Source organism: Tachyglossus aculeatus, chromosome X3, assembly GCF_015852505.1.
Source record: "Tachyglossus aculeatus isolate mTacAcu1 chromosome X3, mTacAcu1.pri, whole genome shotgun sequence".
Classification (NCBI taxonomy): domain Eukaryota; kingdom Metazoa; phylum Chordata; class Mammalia; order Monotremata; family Tachyglossidae; genus Tachyglossus; species Tachyglossus aculeatus.
The window spans coordinates 969,360-991,796 of NC_052099.1; the positions used below are offsets into that span (position 1 = coordinate 969,360).

The 22,437-nt window shown below is 46.1% G+C and overlaps 2 non-coding genes across 2 annotated transcripts; one reads left to right on the forward strand and one right to left on the reverse strand.

The window, feature by feature from the left end:
- Positions 1-2,143: 2,143 nt before the first annotated feature.
- LOC119949029 lies at positions 2,144-2,281 on the forward strand. The gene has a single exon (XR_005457127.1). It is a non-coding gene; the product is annotated as a small nucleolar RNA SNORA7 (small nucleolar RNA).
- A 19,357-nt stretch (positions 2,282-21,638) lies between these two features.
- On the reverse strand, positions 21,639-21,776 carry LOC119949034. Its single transcript, XR_005457131.1, has one exon. It is a non-coding gene; the product is annotated as a small nucleolar RNA SNORA7 (small nucleolar RNA).
- Positions 21,777-22,437: the final 661 nt, after the last annotated feature.

Sequence of the window (22,437 nt, forward strand, 5' to 3'; positions counted from 1 at the left end):
GAAGTACAAGTTGGCAGCATATGGAGACGGTCCCTACCCAACAGTGGGCTCACAGTCTAGAAGGGGGAGACTGACAACAAAACAAAACATGTGGACAGGTGTCAAGTCATCAGAATAAATAGAAGTAAAGCTAGATGCACATCACTAACAAAATAAATAGGATAGTAAATATGTACAAGTAAAATAGAGTAATAAAACTGTACAAACATATATACACGTGCAGTGGGGAGGGGAAGGAGGTAGGGCGGGGGGGGATGGGGAGGAGGAGAGGAAAAAGGGGGCTCAGTCTGGGAAGGCCTCCTGGAGGAGGTGAGCTCTCAGTAGGGCTTTGAAGGGAAGAAGAGAGCTAGCTTGGCGGATGTGGGGAGGGAGGGCATTCCAGGCCAGGGGGAGGACTTGGGCCGGGGGTCGAAGGCGGGACAGGTGAGAACGAGGCACAGTGAGGAGGTTGGCAGCAGAGGAGCGGAGGGTACCGGCTGGGCTGGAGAAGGAGAGAAGGGAGGTGAGGTAGGAGGTGGCGAGGTGATGGAGAGCCTTGAAGCCCAGAGTGAGGAGTTTTTGCCTGATGCATAGGTTGACTGGTAGCCCCTGGAGATTTTTGAGGAGGGGAGTAACATGCCCAGAGTGTTTCTGCACAGAGATGATCCAGGCAGCAGCATGAAGTATAGGGCATTCATGGGTATTGGTTAAAAAACAGTGGGGAAAGAGCTATAGGAGAGTGAGTGGTTGAAGATGGCTAACTGAGAGTGAGCAAGTGTTTACATTTCATTTAATTTTGATGTGAAGGGATGGGTTTGGAGGAACAGGAGGAAAGAGGAGATGAGAGATGCTAGGAAGGATGAGGAGATCAGAGAGGGGGCAGGAGGAGGGTGGGATTGGAGAGGAGCAGGGATGATTTTCGGGAGAACGTGTCTGATGAATTCACTTTTATCAAGGTCATGAGGGACAAGAGATGGGGTGGGTGTTTGAGGAAGGAGTTAAAAGTCTGGAACAGCTGGTGTGGGCTATGGGCATGAGAGTCAATAAGGGTGGAGAAGTATTTTTGCTGGGCAGAGCAGAGAGCAGATTTCCTTCTTTTTGTCTGAAGTTTATTTTGGTGTCTCCCTTCCCCGTAGGGTCCTTGAAAGCAGCGATCTTTGTTTCTCCTAATTCTACTGTACTCTCCCAAGTACTCTGTGCACAGTAGTTGTTCAGTAATAATAATAGTAATGGCATTTGTTAAGCGCTTACTATGTGCAAAGCACTGTTCTAAGCACTGGGGGGATACAAGGTGATCAAGTTGTCCCACGTGGGGCTCACAGTCTTAATCCCCATTTTACAGATGAGGTAACTGAGGCTCAGAGAAGTTAAGTGACTTGCCCAAGGTCACACAGCAGACATGTGGCAGAGCTGGGATTCGAACCCATGACCTCTGACTCCAAAACCCGTGCTCTTTCCACTGCTATCGATTCATTGATTGAGTAGAATGTTTTCGGTAAATATGTAGCTACACCAGTAGAGGGAGATTAATTATTATAAGCAGTAGTAGTATTAGTATTCATTCAATCGTATTTCATTCAATCATATTTATTGAGCGCTTACTGTGTGCAGAGCACTGTACTAAGCGCTTGGAAAGCACAGTACTTTAGAGTAGAGAAGCAGCATGGTCAAGTCACTTAACTTCTCTGTGCTTCAGTTCCCTCATCTGTAAAATGGGGATTAAGACTGTGAGCCCCACATGGGACAACCTCATTACCTTGTATCTACCCCAGTGCTTAGAACAGTGCTTGGCACATAGTAAGCACTTAACAAATACCATTATTATTATTATTATTATTATTATACAGCAATAAAGAAAGAGTTAGGCAAGAAGCAGTAGAGCTAGAGAAAGAGCGTGACTTAGTGGTTATAGCACAGGACTAGGAGTTAGAAGGACCTGGGTTCTAATTCTGGCTCCCCCACATGTCTGCCCTGTGACCTTGGGCAAGTCGCTTAACTTCTCTGGGCCTCATCTGTAAAAGAGGGATTAAGACTGTGAGTCTTTTGTGGGATAGGGACTGTGTCCAACTTGATTAACTTGCATTTGCCCCAGTGCTTAGAACAGTGCTTGGCACATAGTAAGTGCTTAACAAGATGCTATTATTATTATTAGTAATAGCAGTTTCGTCTCTCAGCATCGCACCTGGAGAGTTTCCAGTACTCTACCAGTTTCGGCTACGGGAGGGAAAGTCAAGCAGAGGTCTACCCATTCCATTCCTAGCTTGGGCAGTGGCTAGCAAGTGAAAGGCAATCTGCTACAAGTCAAAACTCACCCATGCTGGGCAGCGGCGGCATGGGAGAGTCGAGGGCAGACACTAGAGTTTACTGCGCGGAAGGCGGCAATGGGAAACCACTTCCATATTTTTACCAAGAAAACTCCATGGATACACTACCAGAACGTTTGCAGATGGAGAGCAGGGCGTTCTGGGAGAGATGTGGTGTCGCTAAGGGTCGGAAATGACTCGACAGCATAAGACAAGACAATAGTAGTTCGATTCAAAGATGATGCAGTTGGGTGAGACTGCAGTAGTTGCCTTAACTATATCAATCAATCAAATAATCGGTCAGTTGCATCATCTTCTCCCTTAGATTCTCATAGGTTTACTGCTTAAGTAGGTCATTCACTCATTCTCTTTTAATAATAATAATAATAATAATGGTATTTGTTATGCACTCACTATGTGCCAAGTACTGTAAGTGCTGGGAGAGATACAGAATAATCAGGTTGTCCCACGTGGGGCTCACAGTCTTAATCCCCATTTTACAGATGAGGGAACTGAGGCACAGAGAAGTTAAGTGACTTGCCCAAAGTCACACAGCTGACAAGTGGTGGAACCAGGATTAGAACCCATGACCTCTGACTCCCAAGCTCGTGCTCTTTCCACTGAGCCACACTGCTTTTCCTGTTTATCTTATTCTCCGGATACTACCATCAGCTTTTCATTATTTTCCAAAGTGCAGTTTTCCCCCGAAAAATTCCAAAGGGAAATTTCCCCTCCAAAATGTCCATTAGTCTATTTGTTTTGCAAAGGAATAGTCTAACCTCCTCCATAACCCCAAACCATTTAGAAATGCATAACAATGTCAGTGATAAAACAGACTGACTTTTCTCCACTCTTGTAGAATTTTTAGAAAATGCCCAGAGGCAGTAAATGGATGGCTCTGATGCATTCACTGAATAGGGGAAGGAGGAGCTGTGATCACTCTAATATCCAAGGTTTCGTACTTTCTTGTACAACTGTAAGGGCCCATGGGAGAAGGGACTGGAATCTGTTGCCTTTTTTTCCCTAAACCACTTTTCTACTCTCCCCTCTTTCCAGTTACTAAACATCTTCTTTTAGAGTATAGTCTGCTGCCCACATTTTTGCCCCTTGCTGTTTGTCTCATGGCAAATAAGAAGGTTTAAAGAAAAAAGCCTCTCCAGGAAAATTAAAGCTGCTTATTCCTCTCAGGCCTATGCACTTTAGGGACCACTGGGCCTTGGTTACCATGGAGCCAGTGACACATCCAAAGTTACTTTGAGAATGACCCACTTCAGCAATATTTCCGGTTTCTGGCTTTTCCCCCCTTTTTTTTTTGGAAGCTTCTGGGTTTAGACTCCAGGTATCAGCCTTCTTTCAACAAATGTACATTAAAAACTTTAAGAGAGGCACAGTGTAATGCAATGCAGAGCGATAAGGTTGCAGTAGTGGATTTTCCCAGGATTTTCCCCAGAACCTCACCCACGTGCATGATATAAGTGAGATGAGTTGGCATAAACATTTACATCAATCAATCAATCAATCAATGGTATTTATTGAGCCCTGTGTGCGGAGCCCTGTACTGAGTGCTTGGGAAAATACAATACAGTAGAGTTGGTAGACACAATCCCTGACCTCGAGAAGCTTACAGTCTACAGGAAGAGTTTTCAGTCTTATCTTTACATGGCTAAAACACTAGGCTATCCATTTTCAGGTACTTGAGTTAAAATTGGGGTATTCCATCATTCTTTTCTCTTTTCCTTTTCACTTTCTTCCCATTAGCAATGGCCTAGACTCAGAGAAGTGGGACAGAGAGGTCAAGGGGGTTGGAGAGGGTGGAGTTTAGCATTTAGCAAACACAGATTTAGAGTTGGCCCAATTGTAACTCCATAACTGATGTAATGTCTCAAGTTCCCCATCTATGAAATGGAGACACAGTCCTGTCATATGTTTTGTTACACACTTTGAATAGAACATCATCGAGGAAATAGGAAACGGGATAGGATGTTGAAACATTGGTCAGGGCCTAAGTGATGATGATGATGATGATGGTATTTGTTAAGCGCTTACTATGTGCCAAGCACTGTTCTAAGCACTGGGGTAGATACAAGGTAATCAGGTTGTCCCACGTGGGGCTCACATTCTTAATCCCCATTTTACAGATGAGGTAACTGAGGCACAGAGAAGTTAAGTGACTTGCCCAAAGTCACACAGCCGACAAGTGACGAGTCGGGATTAGAACCCATGACCTCTGATTCCCAAGCCCGTGCTCTATCCACTAAGCCATGCTGCTTTTAGACTTAAAGTGCTAAAGTGCTTAAAGGTAAGTTCTCCTTAATGCAAGATTCTTCAAGAACACAGTTTTTTTTAATGATATTTAAGTGCTTACAAGCAATCGTATTTATTACGCACTTCTTGGATGCAGAGCACTGTAGTAAGAATTTGGGAGACTACAACATAACAGCTGGTAGACACGTTCCCCGCCCTTAATGAGCTTCAGGCACTGTTCTAAGCTCTGGGGTACCTACGACGTGGTCCATGTCCCACATGGGGCTCACGGTCTTAATCCCCATTTTGCAAATGAGGTAATTGAGGCACAGAACTGACTTGTGCAAGGGCACACAACAGACAAATGGCAGAGCCAGGATTAGAACCCAGGTCCTTCTGACTGCCAGGCCCACGCTATATCCACTATTCATTAATTCAATCATATTCAATCGTATTTATTGAGCGCTCACTGTGTGCAGAGCACTGTACCAAGCGCTTGGGAAGTACAAGTTGGCAACATATAGAGACGGTCCCTACCCAACAGTGGGCTCACAGTCTAGAAGGGGGAGACAGAGAACAAAGCAAAACATATTAACAGAATTAAATAAATAGGCCACACTAGGCCACACTTCCTGCTTTAAAGAAGAATGGACAATATTGATCCTTTTCTCTTCATTAATGAGGGGATGACAGAAAGTTACCGGGCTAAAATCGTGTGTGGAAAGAACTTTTAGCATTCCAGAAGAAAAAAATCTAGCTATAGTAGATATAATAATAATAATAATGATGGCATTTATTAAGTGCTTACTATGTGCAAAGCACTGTTCTAAGCGCTGGGGGGATACAAGGTGATCAGGTTGTCCCACGTGGGGCTCAGAGTCAATCCCCATTTTACAGATGAGATAACTGAGGCTCAGAGAAGTTAAGTGACTTGCCCAAGGTCACACAGCGGACATGTGGCGGAGCTGGGATTCGAACCCATGACCTCTGACTCCAAAGCCCGGGCTCTTTCCACTGAGCCACGCTGCTTCTCTGATATGCAGTAAGCACTACGTTATTAAAGCACCTTCAGTACTATAGTCAAATTAAGGCTTCTGCAGAGGTCCAGAGAAACATGTTCAATCTTGCCTACTTGTTGCTTTCATGCTGCGAAACATTGGGCAAATCACTTAATCTACCAAGTTTATTGCACAGAGCCCTGTACTTAGCACTTGGGAGTGTAAAGTACAGGTGATAAGACACGTTCCCTACGCTCAGAGGTCATGGGTTCAAATCCTGGCTCCACCACATGTCTGCTGTGTGACCTTGGGCAAGTCACTTAACTTCTCTGAGCCTGTTACCTCATCTGTAAAATGGTGATTAAGACTGTGAGCCCCACGTGGGACAACCTGATCACCTTGTATCCACCCCAGTGCTTAGAGCAGTGCTTTGCACATAGTAAGCGCTTAATAAAAGCCATTATTATTATTATTATTAATGAGTTTACTTAACTTCTCTGTGGCCTGGTTTCCTTATCTGTTAAATATCTATTCTCTAGACTGTAAGCTCATCGTGGACAGGGAACATGTCTACCAACTCTGTTATATTGTACTCTCCAGAGTGCTTAGTACAGTGATCTGCACGCGGTAAGCGCTCAATAAATACGATTGATCTATTCTCTCTCCCCCTTAAACTGAGAGCTCCATATGGGACAGGGACTGGGATTTTTGTTTATATCTTCCCCAGTGCTTAGTTTGGTCCTTGGCACACGCCGAGTGCTTGATAAGCATAATAATAATAATAATACCAACTCTCTGTCTGCCTCCAATTACTTCCTGGAAAAGCTTCCATACCAGAAACTTAAACCTTTAGCAACTGGAAAAAAGATTAAAATAAGAATTAAGAAGGGAGGATGTTACACATGATCGCTGGGCTTCAGTTACAACAAACTGGCATATTCATTCATTCAGTCGTATTTATTGAGCACTTACTGTGTGCAGAGCACTGTGCTAAGCACTTGGGAAGTACAAGTTTGCAACATATAGAGACGTCCCTACGCAACAGCGGGCTCATACCTCAATCTCATCTATCTCATTCATTCAATCGTATTTAATAAGCGCTTACTGTGTGCAGAGCACTGTACTAAGCGCTTGGAAAGTACAATTCGGCAACAAAAAAGAGACAATCCCTACCCAATAACGGGCTCACAATCCGCCGCCGACCTCTCGCCCACATCCTACCTCTGGCCAGGAATGCCCTCCCTCCTCATATCAGACAATCAATCAATCAATCAATCGTATTTATTGAGCGCTTACTATGTGCAGAGCACAGACAGATAATTACTCTCCCCCACTTCAAAACCTTATTGAAGGCACGTCTCCAAGAAGCCTTCCCTGACTAAGCCCTCCTCTCCTCTTCTCCCACTCCCTTCTGCACCACTCTTACTTGCTCCTTCATCCCCACAGCACATATGTATATATTGTAATTATTTATTTATATTAATTTATGTCTCCCTCTCTAGTCTGTGAGCTCATTGTGGGCAGGAATGTGTCTATTGTTATATTGTAATAATAATAATAATGATAATGGCATTTATTAAGCTCTTACTGTGTGCCAAGCACTGTTCTAAGAGCTGGTGATCAGGTTGTCTGACGGGGGGGGCTCACAGTCTTAATCCCCATTTTCCAGATGAGGTAACTGAGGCCCAGAGAAGTGAAGTGACTTGCCCAAAGTCACACAGCTGACAAGTGGCGGAGCCGGGATTTGAACCCATGACCATGACCCATTGTGCTCTCCCAAGCACTTAGTACAGTGCTTTGCACAAGGTAAGCACTCAATAAATACGATTGCATGAAAGCGACACTGCTAATAAACATTATCAGCATTTTTAATGAACTTTACAGGCTGGACAAAAGCACGGAAAAACAATTAGTTTGGAAGCTACTGTTTACATTTTTTTAGGTGTAAATTGCAAAGTTCAGCATCTACCCATTTCTACAAGTACACGGTCTACTCACTTTATTGTATAGTACAGTGGTCTTCACAGAGCATGCGCTCAATAAATACCACTGATTGATTGATATTTTATACTCTGAACACTGATGTACTGCTTCAGCTTCCCGTGTTATGCCGTGACTTCTAAGCTCACTTTTCCCTGCATGATGGTTGGGAGATTCTAGGTTGAGATTTTGTGCACTTAGTATTTATATCTGAATACAAGTTGTAAATCTTGAAGTGATATGACAGATATAATTAAGGCCAGGTGTCAACAGTTTAGGTGTCCAGGGTTAATAATAATAATAATGATGCATTTATTAAGCACTTACTATGTGCAAAGCACTGTTCTAAGCGCTGGGGTGGTTACAAGGCAATCAGGTTGTCCCACAGGGGGCTCACAGTCTTCATCCCCATTTTACAGATGAGGGTACTGAGGCCCAGAGAAGTTAAGTGACTTGCCCAAAGTCACACAGCTGACAATCGGCAGAGCCGGGATTTGAACCCATGACCTCTGACTCCAAAGCCCGGGCTCTTTCCACTGAGCCACGCTGGGAGCCCCCTGTGCCACTCACAGATCCTCCCGGGGGTGTCCCACTTTCAGCTGGGTGGCAAGAGGTGATCTCGCTGCCCCAAACCAGTATGGGAGAAGCGGAGGGATTCTCCAGCTGTTGCTTCCACTCCTCTCCTTGCTTTTGGGCAGTGGAGGTGGCAGCAATGGCAGCAACCATTGCTTCCCTGACCCCTTCCCAGATAGTTGCTGGAGTCCATTAATTCATTTAGTCGTAGGTATTAAGCGCTTACTGTGTGCAGAGCACATTATAACAATTAACGGAAACATTCCCTTCTCGCAGTGAGCTCACAGTCTAGAGGGGGAGGCAAACACCAATATAAATAAATAAATTACAGGTATGTACATAAGTACCGTGGGGCTGGGAGGAGGGATGACTAAAGGAAGCAAGTCAGGGAGACACAGAAGGGAGTGGGAGAAGAGGAAAGGGGGGCTTAATCAGGAAGTCCTCTTGGAAGAGATGTGCCTTCAATAAGGCTTTGAAGGAGGGGAGAGCAGTTGTCTGTCAGATTTGAGGAGGGAGGGCATTCCAGGCCCAGAGGGAGGACGTGGGTGAGGGGTTGGTCGTGAGGTAGACGAGATGGAGGTACAGTGAGAAGGTTAGCACTAGATGAGCGAAGTGGGCGGGCTGGGTTGAAGTAGGAGAGTAGCAAGGTGATTGAGTGCTTTAAAACCAGTGGTGAGGGGTTTTTGTTTGATGCAGAGGTGGATGGGCAACACTGGAGCTTCTTGAGGAGTGGGGAAACATTTCCTGAATGTTTTTATAGAAAAATGATCCAGGCAGAAGAGTGAAGTATGGACTAGAGTGGGGAGAGACAGGAGGCTGGGAAGTCAGCAAGGAAGCTGTTCCAGTAATCAAGGCAGGATTGGATAAGTGCTTGAACTAATGTGGTAGCATTTTGGATGGAGAGGAAAGGGTGGATTTTAGCGATTTTGTGAAGGTGGAACCAACAGGATTTAGTGAGGGACTGAATGTGGATTGAAAGAGAGAGGAGTCAAGGATAGCACCAAGGTTACGAGCTTGTGAGGCAGGAAGGATGGTGGTGCCGTTTACAGTGAGGGAAAGTCAAGGGGAGGGTTTGGGTGGGAAGATAAGGAGTTCAGTTTTGGACATGTTAAGTTTGAGGCGACGGGAGGACGTCCAAGTAGAGTTGTCTTGAAGGCAGGAGGAAATGCAAGGCTGCAGAGAGGGAGGGAGATCAGGGCTGGAGATGTAGATTTGGGTGTCATCCGCATAGTAGTAGTTGAAGCCATGGGAGTGAATGAGTTCTCCAGGGGAGTAGGTGTAGATGGAGAATAGCAGGGGACCCAGAAATGAACCTTAAGGGATCCCCACAGGGGGTAGAGGAAGCACCCACTAAAGAGAAGCTCTTAATAAATACGATTGAATGAATGAGTAGTCAGAGAGATAAGAGAACCAGGAAAGGACAGTGGGAGTGAAGCCAAGTTTGGTTAATGTTGGATATGTTGATAGGTTAGAGAGCTGACAGGGCTGTACCAAGATGGAGACCTCCAGAATATTTTTACTCTCACAGCACTTAATGCACGTATCCTTATACTCTGTTGCTTTCTCTACATGTTAATTTGTTTTAGTGTCTGCCTCCACTGCTAGACTGTACTGTTCTTGAGGGCAAGGGTTGTGTCTATGAACGCTACTGTATTATCCCAAGCACTTAGTACAATGCTCATTCAATCAGTCAGTCAATGAATAGTATTTATTGAGCACTAATGGGTGCAGAGCATTTTACCAAGCACTCGGGAGAGTACAACACAATTGTGTAGGTAGACACAATACCAGCCCTCAAAGAGTTTCCAATCTGGGGGTACGGGGGAACAGATATTAAAATAAATTGCAGGTAGAGGAAGCAACAGTGGATAAGGCCTTGTGCATAAATGCTGTGGGGGTGGGAGTGAAGTTATCATCAAAGATCTTAGGGGGTATAGACCCACATGCCCTTCATAGAGTAAATGCTCAATAAATACCATTGATTGATTATAGGAGCCTTCAGGTGGGCTCCGGGAGTCATTCGGGTTGTGCTGGTGGGATTGTGTCTACTGCAATAGAGAAGCAGTGTGGCCTAGGGGATAGCACGGGCCTGGGAATCAGAGAACTTGAGTTCTGTTACAGTCACTTACTTGCTGTGTGACATTGGGCAACTCAACTTCTCTGTGCCTCAGTTTCCTTATCTGCAAAATGAGAATTTAATACCTGTTGACCCTCCTATTTAGTAAGCACTTAACAAAAACCACAATTATTATTATTACTGACTATATTACATTCTCCCTAGCATTAGTACAGTGCTTGGCCCAGAATAAGCGTGCAATACGTACTATTGGCTGTTTGAGTGCTCTGGCATTTTGTTCCCGATCTGCTGCGGTGGCAAGGTGGCCATCTCTTTGTCTTCACCCTTTCCCTGCAGTCAGGGGTGATTCCAAAGTAGAGAACACAGATCAGGTGTGGCTACCTAACCCCCAGGTGACAAGGACCCAGATTTTTACATTTTTGCATATCAACCCCTGATGGTCTTCCCACCAACTCTGTTTTCTCCTAAACACTGACCTCTTAACTCTCAAGTACCCAAGGGCTTCCACACAATTAAACAATCTCCTCAGGGAATCACCAAATTAAATAGTTATTGCTCTTGATTACCCCACTTACAAGCTTAAACTTCCCTGATCCTGCCATGCCCCTTTAACCTCCCCCCCACCTTCCAGCCAGCCCATCCCAGTCCTCTCCTCCCAACACACCTCTCCTTCCCCCTCCTCCATCCAACCCCTCCCCACCCCTCCTACCATCCCTCTCCCAGAAAATCCCCCCTCCCCCCATCACACACACACACAACCTCAACCAAGTGCAGCTTGTGGAACCCCCACTCCATCGTGGGGAAGCTTCCCTTCATCCTTGACCTGTTCCTGACCTAATCATTGCTCCTCCTCACCATTACTGAAACCTGGCTCTCCCCAGATGACACAGTCTCCCCTTCTGCTCTCTCTAGAGGGGCCCTGATCTTCACCCATTCCCCAAGACTTATTGGAAAAGGGAGAGGTGTTGGCTTTCTTCTTGCACCCCAATGCTGCTTTCGCACTATTTCACCTCCCCCATCCCTTTCTTTCCCTTCCTTTGAAACCCATACCATCTGCCTCTACCGCCCACTCCAGATTCTAGTAATGGTCATCTACCTCTCCCCAGGCCCCACCTCCAACTTTTTTTAATCATTTTGATCCCTTTCTCACATTCCTTCTCTCTTCATCCCTACGTTGATCCTTGGGGACTTCAGTATCCACATAGATGTTCCTGGTGACCCTTCCGCTTCCCACTTTCTATCACTCCTCAACTCCGCTGACCTCCTGCTCCACCCCAGCTTGCCCACTCACCAGCTTGGGCACACACTCAATCTCATCATCCCTAGCCACTGCACAATACCCTCACCGACTCTGAAATCCCTCTATCTGACCACAACCTCCTCACCTGCCTTCTCTCCCACTCAACTCCTCCCTGCAAATCTTTGCTCTTCCCCCACAGAGACCTCCAATATTTTGACTCCATCCACTTTTCTCAAGTCATCATGCCCCATTTAGCCTACATACCCAATCTACCTTCCCTTGATGACTAAATTGATGCTCTCAACACCACCCTTTCTACTGAACTCAACTCAGTGGCTCTTCTATTCCTTCATTAAGCTCATACCACTGACCCACAGCCCTGGATCACCTCCACAGTCCTTATCCTTCACTCTTGTACATGAGCTGCAGAGCGCTGCTGGTAGAAATCTAGATAACGAGCTGACCTTGTCCACTTCAAGTTTACCCTTAGAGGCTTCAACTCTGCCCTCTCCTCTGCCTGGCAAAATTATTTCTCCACTTATGTCCACTGCCCTCACCAGTTGTTCCAGACATTTAAACTCCCTCCTCAAACTCCCTGTCCCTGCACCTTCCCCATCCCTTGCCCCTAATGACCTGGCCACTTACTTTATTGGGAAAATTGACACTATCAGACATAATCTTCCTAAAATCTCCCCTGCCCCTTCCCAGTCCCCCCTCCTTCCCCTTCTTCAATTCTCCCATCTTTCCCAGTAGTATCTCAAGTAAATCTCCTGTCTCCTTTCAAAACCCACCCCCTCCACCTGAGCATCTAACCCCATCCCTTTGCACTTTATCGAAACACTTGCCCCCTCCCTTCTTCCCTCCTTAACTGCCATCTTCAACTGTTCACTCTCCAGTGGCTTCTTTCCCACTGCTTTTAAACCTGCTCATGTCTTACCTTTCCTTAAAAAAACAAAACAAAAACCTTCTCTTGACCCCACGGCTCCCTCCAGTTATTCCCTCATCTCCCTCCTACCATTCCTCTCCAAACTCCTTAAGCAAGTCGTTTTCACCCACTGTCTCAAATTCGACTCCTCTGATTCTCTCCTTGGCTCCCTCCAATCTGGCTTCTGTCCCCTTCTGTCCCCCAAAACAGCCCTCTCAGAGATCACCAGTGATCTCCTTCTTGCCAAATCCAACAGCTCTACCCCACCCTAATCCTCCTCCTCGACCTCTCAAGTGCCTTTGATGTTGTCAACCATCCCCTTATCCTGGAAACGTTATGCAACCTCGGCTTCAGTGTGAAGGCAGGCTGGGGTTGAAATGTAAAAATGTAAAAATCTGGGTCCTTGTCACCTGGGGGTTAGGCAGCCACACCTGATCTGTATTCTCCACTTTGGAATCAGGTCTGACTGAAAGGGGGAAGATGAAGAAATGGCCACTTCTCTGCTGTAGCAGATTGGGAACAAAATGTCAGAGCAATCCTCTCCTGGTTCTTCTCCTGTCTCTCTGGCTGCTCATTCTGAGTCTCATTTGTGGACTCCTCCTCTGCCTCCCACCCCTCACAGCTGTGTGAGTTTGGGTAAGTCACTTAACTTCTCTGTGCCTCAGTTACCTCATCTGTAAAATGGGGATTAAGACTGTGAGCCCCACGTGACACAACCTAATTACCTTAGCGCTTAGAACAGTGCTTGACACATAGTAAGCGCTTAACAAATGCCATCATTATTATTACTATTATTATTTGTTCCCCATGGCTTCAACTACCACCTCTATGCGGATGATTCCCAAATCTATATCTCCAGCCCTGATTTATCCCCCTCTCTGCAGTCTCACATTTCCTCTCCCTGACTTTCCCATCACAGTAGATGGCATCACCATACTTCCTGTGTCACAAGCCCATAACCTTGGCATTATCCTTGACTCCTCTCTCTCATTCAACCCGCATATTCAATCCATTATTAAATCCTGTCAGTTAGACCTTCACAACATTGCTAAAATCTACCCTTTCCTCTCCAACCAAAATGCTGCCACATTAGTTCAAGCACTTTTCCTATCCTGCCTTGATTACTGCATCAACCTTCTTCCCCCTCCCTGCCTCCTGTCTCTCCCCACTGTAGTCCATACTTCACTCTGATGTCTGGATCATTTTTCTACAGAAACATTCAGGACACGTTTTCCCACTTCTCAAGAACCTCCAGTGGTCTCCCATCCACCTCTGTATTGTTTGTTTTGTTTTGTGGTACTTGTTAAGCACTTACTATGTGTCAAACCATGTATTCTAAGCACTCAGGTGGGTACAAATTAATTAGATTGAACCAAGTCCCTGTCCGGCATGGGGGCTTATAGTCTTAAATAGGAAGGAGAACAGGTATTGAATCCCTGAGAAGCAGCGTGGCTCAGTTGAAAGAGCCCGGGCTTTGGAGTCAGAGGTCATGGGTTCGAATTCTGGCTCTGCCAATTGTCAGCTGTGTGACTTTGGGCAAGTCACTTAACTTCTCTGGGCCTCAGTTCCCTCATCTGGAAAATGGGGATGAAGACTGTGAGCCCCTATGGGACAACCTGATCACCCTGTAACCTCCCCAGCGCTTAGAACAGTGCTTTGCACATAGTAAGTGCTTAATAAATGCCATTAAAAAAAAATCCCTAATTTACAGCTGAGGAAGCTGAGGCACAGAGAAGTAGCGTGACTGTGTGATGTGGTCACACAGTGAGCAATTGGTAGAGCTGGGATTAGAACCCAGGTCCTCTAACTCCCAAACCCGGGCGCTTTCCACTAGGCCACGCATCAAACAGAAACTCCTTACCATCGGCTTTAAAGCATTCAATCACCTTGCCCCCTCCTACTTCACCTCGCTACTCTCCCACTACAACCCAGCACACACACTTTGCTCCTCTAATTTTAACCTTCTCACTATACCTTGATCTTGACTATCTTGCTGCCGATCTCACGCCCACGTCCTACCTCTGGCCTGGAATGCCCTCCCTTTTCACATCCAACAATTACTCTCCCCACCTTCAAAGCTTATTGAAGGCACATCTCCTCCAAGAGGACTTCCTTGACTGAGCCCTTCTTTCATCTTCTCCCACTCCCTTCTGCATCATCTTGACTTGCTTCCTTTATTCGTACCCCTCCCAGTCCCACAGCACATATGTACATATCTATAATTTTATTTAATTATAATAATGTCTGCTTCCCGCTCTGGGCTGTAAACTCATGATGGCAAGGAATATAAATAAATGATGGTGTTTGTTAAAGCGCTTACTATGTGCCAAGCATTGTTCTAAGCGCTGGGGTAGATACAAGGTAATCAAGTTGTCCCATGTGGGGCTCACAGTCTTAATCCCCATTTTACAGATGAGGTAACTGAGGCACAGGGAAGTTAAGTGACTTGCCCAAAGTCACACAGTTGACAAGTGACTGTGTCTCTTGACTGCTTGGTAGAAGTCCTGTGACCACAGAGTGGCCTAATTGGTCACTGCCACAGTGGTTTGCCACTCTCCAGAGCCTGGTGGTAGGGATCTCATTGGCAAGACTCAGGCAACATGCCTCCTCCCCACCCCCCACTTCTGACTAATGGTAATAATAATATTTTTTAAGCACTTATTATGTGCCAAGCAGTGCACTAAGTGCAGTAAATATAATGTAAGCAGGTTGGACACAGTCCCTGTTCCACTTGGGTCTCACAGTTTAAGAGAGAGGGAGAACAGATATTTAGTTCCCATTTTCCAGATGAGGAAACTGAGGCACCGAGAAGGTAAGTGGTTTTCCTTTTCCCTTCTATTCCCTTTCCCATTTTTCCACCCTCTTTCATTCCTGTCTCCCCTTTCCCTCTCTCTGCCTCCCTCTGGTCCTGCCCTCTCTGAACATGCCACATTCTATCCAAAGCAATCTTCTCCCTTTACTTTAGTAAAGCAATTGGATTGATCCTTGAGTGAGAGCAAGTGGGCAAGATAAATTAGTGTTTAAGTAGCCCTGTAGCTCAGTGCTGCCCAAGAGACAGCATGAACCACAAAGCAGAACTCTTGTCCCTGAGGAGCCTGCCGGGTTAGGGGGCAGCACCGGCTGTCCTAGAACATGGTGAAACCTTTCCTGGGCTCACTCTATTCCACGTTTAATGACTAAAACCATTTCCTTTTCACCATCTGGCAGTTTGTAAGGGCCACACTATCCGCAACTCTCTCTCCAAGTCCAGCAAACAAACCAAAAAACACTTTTGCAATAATGATGGGCAATTGATAGGCCTTTTGTGTTTGGTTTTTATTTTTTGAGTGTAATGCAATTTAAATATTCTGGGAGCTCTCACGTATTGCATTTCAAACAGATTGTATTGGGGTGAAAAGTCTTGCTCTTCCAAGTGTTTAGTACAGTGCCCTGCACATAATAAATGCTCAGTAAACACCATCATTTGATTGACTGATTGATTGATTGAAAGGTTCCCACCAGCACTCCCTGTGCCTAGAAGATGCCTTTTTCCCCTGGGATAATGTCTGATTTCGCTTCCCATTTTTAGGCTTCTCTGGGTTAGAGGCTGCCATTCCTTCCAATTTTCCCCACCAAGCTACGACATAGTGTTTCCAACTTACAGCAATCAGCCCACCTGTCCAGGTACCTGAGACCCTTCTTGGAAGTTGGTTTGGCTTCCTCCAGGTCGGGTCCTGCCCCTCGCAGGATCCTGTCTTAATCCATTGGTCAATAATTGGATTTGCTCCTGGGCCAAACATCAGGCTTGGTGTTTCCCAAAGCTTCAGTGAAGGTTCTAACCCCCTTGAGTCTTGGAGGCCTCTGGTTTCTTTTTCTCCCCTAGGTCCTGGCACCACCTTCTTCCCTTTGCCATGCTGCAGGGGATTGGGAGTGAGCTATTCTCTCAGATGGAGCCACCCTTAAGGAGCTGTAAGGATGCTGGCTGCACAATCAATCAATCATATTTATTGAGCACTTACTGTGCAGAGCACTGTGCTAAGTGCTTGGGAGAGTACAATGCAACAGAGGTGGTAGACACATTCCCTGCCCACAGTGAGCTCAGAGTCTCGAGGGGGAGGCAGACATTAATATAAATAAATAAGTGAGGCAGAGAAAGGGGTGACTAAAGGGAGCAAATCAGGACAACACAGAAGGGAGTGGGAAAAGAGGAATTGAGGGCTTAGTCAGGGAAGGCCTCTTGGAGGAGATGTGCCTTCAGTAAGGCTTTGAAGCGGGGAGAGTAATTGTCTGTTGGATGTGAAGAAGGAGGGCATTCCAAGCCAGAGGCATGATGTTGGCGAGAGGTCCGCGGCGACACAGACAGGATCGAGGTACAGTGAGAAGGTTAGCAGTAGAAGAGCGAAATATGTGGCCTAGTTTGTAGTGGTAGAGTAGTGAGGTGAGGGGGGAGGGGGCAAGGTGATCGAGTGCTTTAAAACCGATGGTAAGGAGCTTCTGTTTGATGTGGAGGTGGATGGGTAACCACTGGAGGTTTTTGAGGAGTGGGGAAACATGACCTGAATATTTTTGTGGAAAAATGATCCGGGCAGCAGAGTGAAGTATGGACTGGAGTGGGGAGAGACAGCAGTCTGGGAGATCAGCAAGGAGGCTGATAAAGTAATCAAGGCCGGATAGGATAAATGCTTGTATTAATGTGGCAACAGTTTGAATGGAGAGGAAAGGGAGGATTTTAGCAGTGTTGTGGAGGTTGAACCAAAAGGATTTAGTGATGGATTGAGTATATGGGGTGAAAGAGAGAGGAGTCAAGGACAATGCCAAGGTTAGGGGCTTGTGAGACAGGAAGGATGGTGGTGCTGTCTACAGTGACGGGAAATTGGGGAAGGACAGGGTTTGGGTGGGATGGTAAGGAGTTCTGTTTTTGACATGTTAATTTTGAGGTGTCCCTGGCTGGACATCCAAGTAGAGATGCCTCAAAGGCAGGAGGAAATGCAAGGCTGAAGAGAGGGAGAGCGATCAGGACTGAAAGATATAGATTTGGCAGTCATCCGCACAGAGGTCGTAGCTGAAACCATTGGCGAGAATGAGTTCTCCGAGGGAGTGGATGTAGATGGAGAATAGAAGTGGACTCATAACTGAGTCTTGAAGGACTCCCACAGTTAGAGGATGGGAGGCAGAGAAGGAGCCAGTGAAAGAGACTGAGAATGAGCAGCCAGAGGAGTAGGAGGGGAACCAGGAGAGGACTGTGGCAGTGAAGCTGAGGTTGGATAATGTTTCCAGGAGAATGGATAGTCAACGGCGTCAAACGCACCTGAACAGTCGAGGAGGATTAAGATGGAGTAGAGGCCATTGGATTTGGCAAGAAGATCATTTGTGACCTTCAAGCCTTACTGAAAGCACTTCTCCTCCAAGAGGCCTTCCCTGACTAAGCCCTCATTTCCTCTTTTCCCACTCCCTTCTGTATCACTTTGACTTGCTTCCTTCGTTCATCCTCTGCCTCAGCCCCACAGCACTTAGGTACAAATCTGCAATTTTATTTATTTATATTAGTGTCTGTCTCCCCCTCTAGACTGTAATTTCATTGAGGGCAGGGAATGTCTCTGTGAAACTGTTATACTGTACTCTCCCAAGCGCTTGTAGAGTGTTCTGCACAAAGTATGTGCTCAATAAATACAACTGACTGACTGACTGGCATGAAGGGGATGTAAGCCAGATTGGAGGGGGTCAAGGAGAGAATTGGAGGAGAGGAACTTGAGACAGTGGGTGTAGACAACTCAAGGAGTAGGTGGCTAGGTCATCAGGAACAAGAGATGGGGGAAGGAGAGGGACAGAGGGTTTCAGGAGGGAGTTAAAAGTCTGGAACAACTAGCGAGAAGAATGGACCTGGGTGTCAATAAAATGGAGAAATAATTTTGCTGGGCAGAGTTAAGCACACAAGGATAAACTTGAAGTAGATGAGATCAGCCTGATATCTAGATTTCTGCCAGCAGCACTTTGCAGCTCATGCACAAGAGTGAAGGAAGTGGACTGTGGAGGTGTGGGTGAGTGGTATGAGATCGACAAAGTTATGGGGGCGGGGGGGGGGGGGGTGGGGCGAGTGAGTTGAACTGGATGGTTCAGTTCCCAGGAGATTGGCACCCATTTCTTGACCACTCTTTCTCTGTGATTCTATGATGACTTGGTTTTCTCTGTTTTTTTTTCAATATTGGTATTTGTTAAGTGCTTCCTATGTGCCAGGCACTAAGTCGAAACAAGGTTGGACACAGTCCATGTTCCACGTGAGACTCACAGTCTTAATCCCCATTTTAGAGAAGCAGCGTGGCTTTGTGGAAAGAGCCCAGGCTTGGGAATCAGAGATCGTGGGTTCGAATTCTGGCTCTGCCACGTCAGCTGTGTGACTTTGGAAAAGTCACTTCTCTGTGCCTCAATTACCTCATTTGTAAAATGGGAACTAAGACTGTGAGCCCCACGTGGGACAACCTGATTACGTTGTATCTACTCCAGTGCTTAGAACAGTGCTTGGCACATAGTAAGTGCTTAACAAATACCATTATTGTGTGGCTCAGTGGAAAGAGCATGGGCTTTGGAGACAGGGGTCATTGGTTCGAATCCTGGCTCTGCCAATTGTCAGCTGTGTGACTTTGGGCAAGTCACTTAACTTCTCTATGCCTCAGTTCCCTCATCTGTAAAATGGGCATTGACTGTGAGCCCACCGTGGTTTTAACCTGATCTCCTTGTAACCTCCCCAGTGCTTAGAACAGTGCTTTGCACATAGTAAGCGCTTAATACATGCCATCATCATTATTATTATTTTACCAAGTTGTACTTTCCAAGTGCTTAGTACAGTGCTGTGCACACAGTAAGCACTCAATAAATACGACTGAATGATTGAATGAAATTTTCCAGATGAGGTAACTGAGGCACAGAGAAGTTAAGTGGCTTGCCCAAGGTCACACAGCAGGAAAGTGGCAGAACTGGGTCCTCTGACTCCAAGGCCTGTGGTCTTTCCACCAGGCCACGCCACTTTAGATGCCTCCAAGATGGTTTCTTCATCCTACCAAACTGACCAGGCAACTGCAGCTGCAAGACTGTTCTTTTGGGGAAAGACATGCTAGAACATTTTGAAACATCAGCGTGCTAATAACAGTCTATGAGGTGAGCTTCAGAGGAATGAAGACTGCAAGTTGGGTGTAATGGGTGAAGAGAGTGGATACATAGGAGGTTGTTTGCTGATACTGTAGTAGTAGTAGTAGTGATTATTATTATTAGTAGTAGTAGTAGTAGTAGCAGCATTTAATGAGAGCCCAATTGCTGAGCTCACTGTGGGCAGGGAATGTGTCTGTTATATTGTGTCATACTCTCCCAAGCTCGTAATACGGTGTCCTGCAAACAGTAAGTGTTCAATAAATACTATTGATTTAATGCTGCAGTGCACTGTATTAGGTGCATGGGAAGTACAGACTAAAGAATCCTCCGGGCTTCAATCCTGCGTTAATCCGACCATGCTCGACCCAAGAGCAGTGCTCAGCTCTGAACACCATGGATGCCATTTCAGTGTTGGGAAGTGTGAAGCAGAGAGGCAAGCATTCTGCAGAGGTTGGATGGAGAGAACCACAGTTCCTGATCCTGGAAGAGACCGTCTTTTCATCTAGGTGATTTCTCAGAGGCTGAGTGACAGTTGGCTGGGTGACGGGGTGGGGTGTCTGTTAGACTCCTCCTGGAATTTTGGATGAGCTCTCTGCAGCTCTAAAGTTTGACAGTGGATGTCCCTTGAAGTTCAGTTCTGGGTCCCCTCCTATTTTCCATCTACACCCACTCCCTTGAAGTACTCATTCACTCCCATGGCTTCAACTACCACCCCTATGGGGATGACACCCAAATCTACATCTCCATCCCTGATCTCTCTCCCTCTCTGCAGTCTTGCATTTCCTCTTGCCTTCAAGACATCTCTACATGGATGTCCTCCTGTCACCTCAAGGTTAACATGTTAAAAACCTGATTTTTTATCTTCCCACCCAAACCCTGTCCCCCTTCTGACTTTTCCATCATTGCAGATGGCACCATCATACTTCCTGTCTCACAAGCCCGTAAACATTGGTGTTATCCTTGACTCTAATCTCTCATTCAATATTAATGATAATAATAATTCAATCCACTTATTCAATCCATCAGAAAATTCTGTCAGTTCCACCTTCCCAACATCGCTAAAATCCGCCCTTTCCTCTCCATCCAAACTGCTACTATGTTAATCCAAGCACTTATTCTATTCCGCCTTGATTACTCTATCAGCCTCCTTGCTGACCTCCCTGCCTCCTGTCTCTCCCCACTCCAGTTCATACTTCAATCAATCAATCAATCGTATTTATTGAGCACTTACTGTGTGCAGAGCACTGTACTAAGCGCTTGGGAAGTACAAGTTGGCAACATATAGAGACAGTCCCTACCCAACAGTGGGCTCACAGTCTAGAAGACTTGACACTGCTGCCTGCATCATTTTTCTACAAAATCATTCAGACCATGTTTCCCTACTCCTCAAGATACTCTAATGGTTGCCCATCCACCTCCACATCAAACAAAAACACCTCACCTCACCTTGGCTTTGAAGCACTCAATCACCTTGCCCCCTCCTACCTCACCTCACTATTCTACTACAACCCAGTCCGCACATTTCGCTCCTCTAATGCTAACCTTCTCACTGTACCTCAGTTTCGTTTATCTTGCTGCTGCCCCCTCGCCCAATCTTCCCTCTGACCTGGAATGCCCTCCTTCCTCATATTCAAGAGACAATTACCTTCCCCCTCTTCAGAGCCTTATTGAAGGCACATCTCCTCCAAGAAGCCTTCCTTTACTGAGCCCTTCTTTCCTCTTCCCCCATTCCCTTCTGCATCACCCTGACTTGCTCCCTTTATTCATCCCCACTTCCAGCCCCATGCCACATGTATACATAGCTGTAATTTATTTATTTATTTAATCATATTTTCTGTCTCCCCCTCTAGGTTGTAAGCTCACTGTGGGCAAGGAATCTGTCTGTTTATTGTTATATTGTACTCTCCCTAGTGCTTAGTACAGTGCTTTGCACACAGTAAGCGCTCAATAAATATGAATGAACAAATGAATGAAAGTCTTGTCTTATGATGTTGCGTCGTCTCCGACCCATAACGACACCATGGACACATCTCTCCCAGAACACCCCAACTCTATCTGTAATCATTCTGGGAGTGTATCCATAGAGTTTTCTTGGTAAAAATACAGAAATGGTTGCCTCTTTCCACGCAGTAAACTCGAGCCTCCACCCTCGACTCTCTCCCATGCTGCTGCTGCTGCCCAGCTAAGGGGCGTTCTGACTTGTAGCAGATTGCCTTCCACTCGCTAGTCACTGCCCAAGCTAGGAATGGAATGGATATGCCTCTGCTTGACTCTCCCTCCTATAGTCAAGTCTGGTAGAGTCCTGGAAACTCTCCAGATGCGACCCTGAGAAGGGGAATGAAAGCAAGTACTCAGTAAATACGATTGACTGGCTGACTGACTGAATTGTCACCCACGACCTGGTCTGAGAGTCGTGGCCTGTCGGTCCCATTCATTTCACCTGTTTTCTGTTGCTGAGTGGTAAACTAGGTAATAATGATGGCATTTGTTAAGCGCTTTCTACGTGCACAGCACTCCCTACTCTTCTGCAGCAACTCCATTGGAGCTGCCAAACCCACTCTAACTTATCTCTTCGCCGGGCTCAGGTCTAAAAATAGCTGTGTCCCACTAAAGGTACAGCTAACGGCTATTTAATAGGTGACTGTCAGGAGCCACGTGCCTTAGGTCCTAGCTAGTGTTTACCCTGTTTGGCCTCCAGAGCTGCAGAGGATTATATTTCCTGTAGGATCTGGGAAGGCCTGCTGAATCCCACAGGCACGTTCCTTTCCCTGCCCTAACATTGCTGCACGAAGGCAAAATTGTCCTCTCTCCCTGTGACCCCATCACCCATCCTCATCGCCGTGCTTGGAAGGAGGGGAGGTGGGAGTTGTAGGGGTTGCTGGGTATTGGAAGATTAAGGGAGTTTAGAGGAAAAGAATGGTTCGGGGTGCTTTTAGCAGTAATATGTATTTTTTAATGGTGGCATCTTTTAAGGGCTTATTATGTGCCACACACTA